We start from the raw sequence: 10,339 nt of genomic DNA, 5'->3' as shown, positions 1-10,339 counted from the left end.
GTGAAATGAGTGTTTCTTTAGGTTTATGGTGCAGAAGAAGGGTCAGACAACCACCAGGAATATAAAACTATACCCCTGGAAATGCCCACAACTCCTACGAAAACCTTGTCAAATGTGTCTTTCTTTAGGTTTATGGTGCAGAAGAAGGGTCAAACTACCACCACAGTCATATAACCACCCTTGGAAATGTCTCAAACACCTACGAAAGCCTTGTCAAATGTGTGTTTCTTTAGGTTTATTATGCAGAAGGTCAAACTACCACCAGGCTCATAAAACTACCCCTGGAAATGCCCACAACTCCTACGAAAGCCTTGTCAAATGTGTGTTTCTTTAGGTTTATGGTGTAGAAGAAGGGTCAAACTACCACCAAGGTCATAAAACTACCTCTGGAAATGCCATAAACTCCCACGAAAGCCTGTCATATAGTTGTGTGCTTGGGCTCCGAAATGTTTACTAGGAATGCGACAGTTCCCTCAGTCCCCGCTCAGGTTCCTGCACGCACACCCAGCAGCAGGGAAAAGGGAGCGTAAAAGGTCGTGTGAAGGATACTGCCGGAACAAACTCAACTTAATGGTCAAGATAGAACAGAGAACCTTTCCAAAAGCTTTCCGAGCGAGTACAAATGTAAGTGGATGAAAGAGAAGGAAGGAACAGTGTACAGGAGACAGAGGAACGGGTGGAGAGGAAGGGATGTGACGGGTGACGGGTGAGAGAGAGAGAGAGAGAGAGAGAGAGAGAGAGAGAGAGAGAGAGAGAGAGAGAGAGAGAGAGAGAGAGAGAGAGAGAGAGAGAGAGAGAGAGAGAGAGAGAGAGAGAGAGAGAGATACATATGCTACTCGAACGATCGCATAAAGTGTCGTCGGCGAAATACAAATATGTTGTGTACTATAGATTCGTCAGTTTAAATAAAAGAGAGAGTCTACTAAATAAAGCCTTCCTTGAAAATATTTATCTATCTATCCATCCATCCATCTATCTATCTATCTATTTATCTATCTATCCATCTATTTATCTAAATCATTACTAAACTATATCTAACTAAACCATCACTGCATATATAGCACGCTAACTCCTCTTCTGGCTACGTTGCATCCCACACTGGCCGCCCCTCCCTGCCCGCCACGCCCAGCCATGACAGCCACAGACACCCCGTGCGGGCAGCCCAGACCCTCGGTAACACTCGCCAAGCCTCTGCCCAGCCACGACGCAGCCAACGCCTCGCTCAAGAAAGACAGGAGCTTGCACACACATAATTCCGTATTCTGAAACATTTCGGCGCCCAATCACATCTATTTGACAAGGCTTTTGTAGGAGTTTTGATCATTTCCAGGGGTAGTTTTATGACCCTGGTGGTAGTCTGACCCTTCGTCTGTACTGTGAACCCCCAAAATTAGCCTTTCGTTGGAGTTTTGGGCATATTCAGGGGTAGCTTTATGACCCTGGTGATAGTCTGACCCTTCCTCTGTACTGTGAAACCCCCCAAAAAACTTATTTGATTAGCCTTTCGTAGGAGTTTTGCGCATCTCCATGGGTAGTTTTATCACCCTGGTAGTAGTGTGACCCTTCCTCTGTACCATGAACCTTAGAAGACACCCATTATAACCCGACTGATCTCCTTTTTGGTCTTGGGAAGTAATTGACATGTGGAGTTTAAGCCTCTGACAATACCATGGAGGTAGAATTGGTGGAGTCGACACGGCCCGCTAATCCCATTCATTGAGGTGAAGCCGACGAACTGTCAAATTTACGGCCAAACGATGGGGGTGGGCGAGCCTGGCCGAGCCCATTAAGAGGGAGCCTGACCTGACAACACCTGACACCTGGCCGTAAAAATGATAGCTCGGGCGGATTCACTTAATTGGGCTGATGTCGACTCCACGAATTCTACCTCCATGGACAATACCGATCTTACTCCCTTCCCTCACACCTCCTGCCAAGAGTCCCAACAAATTTATGCACGGCGTCTATGCATACTCGAGCCTCTCAGTTACCTCATCGTACATCTCCTAACACCGTGTACGCCCTTTTTACGTACCTTAACCGTCCCCTTCTAAGTGCCATATCTACCTACTGAACAAGACGCTTTTCATCTCTACAAGTACTCAGTTTATGCACAGCGCCCATACTCAAGACTCTTAGTTACCGCATCTTACAAATACTAACACTGTGTACGCCCTTTTTACATGCCTTTACCGTCCCTTTTTAAGTGCCATATCTACCCACTGAACGTAACTCTCTTCGTCCCATCAACCCGTCCAGCCCCATGAGAGATAATAAGGACGTTAAATGAAGAGAATAATAATAATAATAAGAAGAAGAAGACAAAGAAGACGACAAAGAAGAAACGGAAGAAGAAAAAGAAAAAGAAGAAGAAGAGAAGAAGAGGAAGAATAAGAAAAAGAAAATGAAGAACAACAACAATAACAATAGCAAAACTAATATAAGAATAAGAGTAAGAATAATAATAATAAGAAGAAAAGTCCCATTCATTTCCATCATTACAATTCCTCACATCATCTTCGTGGGTGTCAACGGAAACACACAGACACACACACACACACACACACACACACACACACACACACACACACACACACACACACACACAAGAACACGCGTCTCTACCTCGCCGCCGCCGCGTCCTGGGTGCTCCTCGGCGCGGTGTGTTTGTCCTGCTCAGCCTCAGCAGCCGCGACGCGTAGTCAGTCAAGGCGTGCAAACTTATTACCTCCAATTTGTCTTAAGAACGCGAGGCTTGAATATATTCCTCGTTCATCCTGATTACTGCACGGGGAAATTTGTCCTCCTCTCCTACTTCTGAAATTCGTGTTTTCGTATAAATATTGGTGGTTCTTACTTCTTAACTTCGGTTTTTATATGAAAATTTGTGGCTTTACTCGAAACAAGTTTATCATTTCGTGACTTTATTATAATCCATCATCTATACTGTCTTTTAAAGGGGCAGTCGTTGGCGGGCTTTTTCTTTTTCTCAATTATTTTTGTCCTTGAGTTGTTTCCTTTCCTCTAAAAAAATAAATCTACAAATGGCTTTTCTTTATATGAGTTCGTAACATTAATTTTCATTGCCGTGAAACAGATGAGAATAAGCATTTTCATTTTAAAACAATTTTCAATATTTTCTTCTATTTCTGGGGAATGGATATTTGATAATTGGCTACGAAGTTGAAAAAATAAACGAATCGAAAAACTGAAATTCAATTAAAGAAAAAAAAAACGTTGCAATGTTATCCCTGTACACAGCAAGAACCGTAATGATAGTAGAAATCTAAGACACTGAAGACTGAAAAAGAATTAAAAAAAAAGTGAAGAAGAAGGACAGTAATGGATATTGAAATCTAAGACACTGGAGATTAAAAAGGAATTAAAAAAAGTGAAGAAGGGGGACAGTAATGGATATTGAAATCTAAGACACTGGAGACTGAAAAAGGATTAAGAGTTAGAGGACGAGGGACAACCATGGATATACCAGTTGAAAAATAAGAAGCTGAGCACTGAAAAGGAATACAACGATAAAAGAGAGGAACAGCAATATCAGTGTAATAGAAAATACTGAAGACTGAAAGGGAATCAAAAGCATGGAGAAGAGAGGTTTAATGAATATCACCTGAAACTTGAGACAATGAGGACAGAAAGACAATTAAAAAGATGAAAAAGAGGGGCAGTAATAAATATCAGGAGAAATATAAGACAATGAAGAAATGAAAGATGAAGAGATGAGAGATGAAAGGGAGTGACGGTAATGCTTAAGAGAAACATAAGAGGAACAGTAATGCATATCAGTAGAATTATTAGACACTGAAAACTGAAAAGGAATTAAATGGATGAAGGAGAGGGAGATAAATGGATATTAATTGAAATCTAAAATACAGGAGACTGACAATTAACCAAAAGGATGAAAAGTGCCGGTTTTGCATATCTACCGAAGACAGAAAAGGAATTAAAACGATGAAGATGGGAGACGGAGAGAGGGAGGGGGAGAGGAAGCATGACTCCCTGGGACATCTCGGCCTCTGATCTCGGTATGCAATGTCTCTGCAGCCTTCACTGATACGCGTCGCGGAGATCAAAGGTTTATGGATCCCTGACACCCCAAAGACGAGGCATCTCCAGAGCCTGACAGCATCCCAGCCACACGGGGCACGAGGAATGTCACAGATCAAGCCGGGGAATGAATAGCTTGCCCTTTATGCCAATACGACCACATTGCCATCACTTCCAATACCAAAACTTTATGTGCCGCTACGAAATGGGTGACAGGTTTGATTCGTCACTAAAATGGAGTTTCGCCGCGTATCCAACGAGGAAATAAAGACGCAACACTACACACGAACACGACTGCCTTGAACGGGTAACCGCCACCACCACCACCAATACAAGCAGAGCAATTACTGAGAACACGTGCTGGACTTAGGTCACAAGCCAGAGCCATAAGAAAGGTATTCAACACCATTTTTTCTTAGGTGCTGCCATTAGCATCGGTAGGCACTCTAGAGGGGCCTCTTGGACGACCTGAGTCCGTTAGTGGTGCAGGCGAATTTTATTTTAAGTGGCTGCCGTGATGTATGACTTGTTTGGCCCATGCTGCCCCCCGATGCTCCACTTGAACGAAGTCGCTGCAGCTAGTGTTGACTGAGGACCTGGCCAGCATGAAGGTAATCTTCTGACACTTGGCAATGGTTGAAAATTGTCATCGTCCTTCGGTGTGACTCGAACCCATGTCCTCGGTTTGACACGATCCTCTTCACTGCCTTTAAGAATTGCACTACAAGAGTCACCATTACGATATCAGATTTAAGTAAAGAGAACAATACATCACAGAAGATTAGCATAACGCCAGCAGTACATCTGACGGGACAAGGATCCAAGCGTTGTCAGGGTAACACTAATATAACATACCGCACTCAAGACCCAGCGCTCGTTTCCTCCGTAGTAAAGAAAGGTAGCGGCCCGGCGTGAACCCTCAACAAAGGGTGCAGGGAGGTGATCCTGGACGAAAAAGGAGAACAAGTAAAAACCAATACACCTCACAAGACATGGATATCCAAGCGCTGCCACCAGTGTATCGTCCCACACTGAAGACACAACGCTCGTTTTTTCCGTAGTAAAGCACGACAGCGGCACGATGTGAACCCTCAACAAAGGGCGAAGGGAGGCAATGAAAGACGGAACAAAAGAGCAAGTAAAAACCAATAAACCTCACAGGACAAGGATCTCCAAGCGCTGCCACCAGTGTATCATTCTATACTCAAGACCCAGCGTTCGTTTCCTCCGTGGTAAAGCAAGGCAGCGGCCCGGCGTGACCCCTCAACAAAGGGCGAAGGCAGGCGATGCAGCGCGCGGCCACGAGGTGAAGGAAGAAAACAGGTAATATTGTGGCGCTCCTTTCGCCCGGCCACAACTCCGGCTTCTAACGACCTCCACGACACCGGAAATTTTTCACGAGGAGCGTATACGTACAAGCGGCGTGTGTGTGTGTGTGTGTGTGTGTGTGTGTGTGTGTGTGTGTGTGTGTGTGTGTGTGTGTGTGTGTGTTGAATAACAGAATTTCTTATTCGGCTTCACCTTTACGGTACGGCAAAATACCATCCATTGTTTTCACTATATTGGAGAGAGAGAGAGAGAGAGAGAGAGAGAGAGAGAGAGAGAGAGAGAGAGAGAGAGAGAGAGAGAGAGAGAGAGAGAGAGAGAGAGAGAGAGAGAGAGAGAGAGAGAGAGAGAGAGAGAGAATGTGTCGTGGGGAGCAGTGGTCTGTCAGCTGGCTTGAACCTTTTCCGTCTTTTTAAACAGTGGAACTTCGCACAATAACCTTCAATACTAAACTAGGATAACCTCTTTGTTACTACGCAGGCTTTGTATTTCTCCTCCTCCTCCTCCTCCTCCTCCTCCTCCTCCTCCTCCTCGTTCTTTAACTCGAGATCACAGGCTTCCTCATAATTGACAGCCTTCATAAGCACGCCGCCTGCCCTAAAAACTGTGAGCGCGCGTGTTCACGAACTGGAAGGAAAGGAAGGAAGGAAGGAAAGAAAAGGGAGGAAACCAGGAGAAACTTGAGGAAAACGGCCGTGAGTAAAAGAGGAGGGAGGAAGAGAGGAGGAGCAGGAGGAGGAGGAGTGGATCAGGGGTAGCGTGGAGCAGGAAGAGAAGTAACGAAATGACCGTGAGCATAAGAAGAGGAAGAGAGAGAGGAGGAGGAGGAGAAGGAGGAGGATGAGGAGGATGAGGAGGAGGAGGAGGAGGAGGAGGAGGAATACATAGGAATACATAGGAAGAACAGACACCAGAAGACCTATCGGTCTATGGCGAGGGTGTCTGTTTACTACCGCTACTACTAGTAAGCTACGTGTGGTAGAACAGGACAGAATAGATGAAGGCTCCTCCCACCCTCTCCCTCCGGCAACGTGCCGGCAGGAAATAGTTAGAAGAGAACACCATGTACCTTTAAGGAAGAAAGGGACATGGAAATTTTACAGTAAAGAGAGAAATAAGAGGAAATTACTACCCTTAACTTACGCTACTGGTAACCTAAGCTGTGGGGGAGAATGACTTCAGGAGGAGGAGAAGGAGGAGGAGGAGGAGGAGGCGGGGTCCCTCTCCCTCTCCCTCTCTCCCTCTCCCTCTCTCCCCCTCTCACCGTGGCGAGTTGTATCTACTATGCAAGAGTTAACCATCATCTTCACTCTTTCATCCCTTTCGTTGGTAAAAACGTGCGCTTAGGTGGTGTGTTTTGTAGTAACCGAGGAAGAGGCTAACTATTACACTATTTACTACTGTACTTTGATGCTGTACTAGTGAGGGAAAGGTTTACTACTCCACTATACTATGCAAGAGTTGACCAGCATCTTCATTCTTTCATCCCTTTCGCTGGTAATCATGTGAGCTGAGGTGATGTGTCTTGTAGTAACCGAGGGAAAGACTTACTACTACACCATCTACTACTGAACTTTGATGCTATACTTGAGAGGTAACTACTCTACTATATTATGCAAGACTTAACCAGCATCTTCATTCTTTCATCCCGTCCGCTGGTAAAAACGTGAGCTTAGGCTGTGTGTCTCGTAGGAGCCGAGGAAGATGTTTACCACTACAACATTCACGACTATATGCTATTCCCCTTCCAGTATTTCCCAAGCCCACGCGCTGACTACTAAAAAGAAATAGCCACTCCATAAAGAAAACGTATTAGTGTAGCTTCCACATACTGAAAAAAATGAAGGCATACATAACATTCTAATCCCGCAGGTCTGTATAATATTTTCTGGCGGCGGGGAATAAAAAAAAAGGTAAAAAATGTCGCCCGTTAATAAAGAAAAACTGAAAATTCTGCCGTGGAAAAAATAATAACACACACACACACACACACACACACACACACACACACACACACACACACACACACACACACACACACACACACACACACACACACACAAGCGAGGTGGATGACGTCATTTACAAACAAGAGCCTTCCGTGTTGGTCCAATGGCGCGGCTGATTCTTGAGGAGGCGGCTTCCGGAGACACGAGGACAAGGGAGAACGAGAAGAAGACGGAGGAGGGAGCCGGAGGAAAGGAGGAAGAGAGGGGAGGGAGGGACAGGAGGAAGGGAGGGAACGGAGGGAGAGAGGTAGGCAGAAGAGGGAAAGAGAGAAAAAGATGGGGACGGGAGGGCTTTAGAGACGAAGGAAAAGAGAGAGAGAGAGAGAGAGAGAGAGAGAGAGAGAGAGAGAGAGAGAGAGAGAGAGAGAGAGAGAGAGAGAGAGAGAGAGAGAGAGAGAGAGAGAGAGAGAGAGAGAGAGAGAGAGAGAGAGAGAGAGAGAGAGAGAGAGAGAGAGAGAGAGAGTGTTAGTGACGTAAAGAGTAACAAACGGGGGGAAGGAAAGGAAGGGAAGGGAGAGAAGGGAAGGAAAGAAGCAGGTGGTGACGGGAGGGCTGGAGGAAGAGAGGTAGGGAGAGGAGGGGCGGAGAAAAGACGGGCTGACAGACGGAGGAAAGGAGAGGAGTGAGAGAAGGGAGGGAAAGAAGCAGGTGGTGACGGGAGAGGTGAAGGGAGGGAAGAAGGAAGAAGGAAAGGACAGAAGGAGTTAGTGACGTAAGAGCTAATAGACAGAGGGAAGGAGAGGGGGACGGAGGGTGGGAGGGAAAGAGGGAGGGAAGAAGGGAGGCAGAGGAGGGAGGGAAAGAAGCAGGTGGCGATGGTGACAGGAGAAGTGCAGGAAGGGAGGGAGGAAGATGCAGTGTGGCGTGAAAAACTATACCAAATGAATGTATTATGTATGCAAAACTCTACCAAGCGAGGCGGGTGTCATTCATAGACCTTGAATTATTGTCCTGCATAATACATTAGAGCCCATACGTAATACTGTATCGTATCACGCCGCACAACTATACAAAATAATCATACTGCAAATCTATAATACCTACAAATGTTTCATTTCAAGCTAAAGCTAGTCAAAGAGTCAGCAAGGGATCAGCTGACTTCAATTTTTTTTTGATTTTTTAGCTTCAGTAAAAAGACCAAATAAATCTACCAGGGTCAAAAAGTCCCCAAAAAAAAGTCTAGGAAAGCCTTTGTCAATATGTCAAATATTGAAGTGTTCAGAAAGAGTATAACCGTTACCTCGTAGACTCAGGCCAATTTAATTTAATTTTAATCTTCTTTAACAAAAGTTCACTGAATCTCAAGTTTAACTTATAGCTGAGCTTAAATGAAAAATAAGTTCAACTTCACTCAGCAGCTGACCCAGTATGAAAATTTGTCCTGGCAAAAGATGTATTTTTTTAAATTGCAGAATTGCGACACTTCAGTGATTGAATATGTAGTAATACTACTTTATCAATGTTACATGATGATATACTTCAGAAATATGGGCATAATAAGGTAGTATTTATAAAATAAAGGTTACGTTTATCATCCGCGCAAGGTGATATTCTTTTTCTCTTGAATGTAAACACGGACACGCGTTCCTGTTCGTCTTCCTCATTCTTGCATCACCCACCCTCTGACGAAGTAATCATGGAAAATATTGCCGCTTTCACTTCTCCCAAGAGGAAAATGGGAGTGAACTGGAAAGACTGCCACACTACACATAGTAGAGGGAAGGGAGTCAACAGATACCGTCTGCAAGGGTAACCACTGTCCCCTAATAGATGACATAAATCCGGTGGTATACGATGATCCTCAAACACGCGTTAGAGGCCACTCTCACGCCAAATACGAGCATCACGAGTGGACCCAGACAAATTAGCTACAGCATTAAGAATATTATATTTGGCATCAATTGTGTGTTTATGCTACGGAAATTCTTCCTGTTGACATAGTCTGCTTCATATTCCCTGGGGGCCAGTATCCTGCCATGCATGAAATCTATTACACCAACAATGCCAGGGAAGTCTGCAACTTGCACAAATTCTTGTTGTTTCTCTCTGATTTCAGGGACGGTGCACGGGAATCGAATGAATTGGACAAGTACGGCTGGTTGTGTAAGTGCCTTGAAGGTCTTGGTGATCACTTTGCTCACTGACGACTGTGATGGACCAAGATCATCACTGTTACACATCTGCATTTTCCCCGTTGCTAAGTAACGCAGCGTAATAATTGCTTTCATTTCGGGTGTCAATGCAAAACTCCTTGAAGTAGGGCTTTGCAGGGCCCCTCTCACCAAATCCGTTACGAACAGTACTCCTGCACGATCCAGTCCGTAGCGTTTCAATAGTTCTGCGTCACTCAAAGTATTCAGAATGGAGAAACGAAGAAGGGAAAGAAAAGTGATGAATGGAGAAACGAAGAATGGAAAGAAAAGTGATGAATGGAGAAAGAAAGAAGGGAAAGAAAAGTGATGAATGGAGAAACGAAGAAGGGAAAGAAAAGTGATGAATGGAGAAAGAAAGAAGGGAAAGAAAAGTGATGAATGGAGAAAGGAAGAAGGGAAAGAAAACTGATGAATGGAGAAAGAAAGAAGGTTAAGAAAAGTGATGAATGGAGAAAGGAAGGGAAAGAAAAGTGATGAATGGAGAAAGAAAGAAGGGAAAGAAAAGTGATGAATGGAGAAAGAAAGAAGGGAAAGAAAAGTGATGAATGGAGAAACGAAGAAGGGAAAGAAAAGTGATGAATGGAGAAACGAAGAAGGGAAAGAAAAGTGATGAATGGAGAAAGAAAGAAGGGAAAGAAAAGTGATGAATGGAGAAACGAAGAAGGGAAAGAAAAGTGATGAATGGAAAAACGAAGAAGGGAAAGAAAAGTGATGAATGGAGAAAGGAAGAAGGGAAAGAAAAGTGATGAATGGAGAAAGAAAGAAGGGAAAGAAAAGTGATGAATGGAG

Source organism: Eriocheir sinensis, unplaced genomic scaffold (genome assembly GCF_024679095.1).
Source record: "Eriocheir sinensis breed Jianghai 21 unplaced genomic scaffold, ASM2467909v1 Scaffold372, whole genome shotgun sequence".
NCBI lineage: Eukaryota > Metazoa > Arthropoda > Malacostraca > Decapoda > Varunidae > Eriocheir > Eriocheir sinensis.
Note: the sequence above shows the minus strand (reverse complement) of the source record.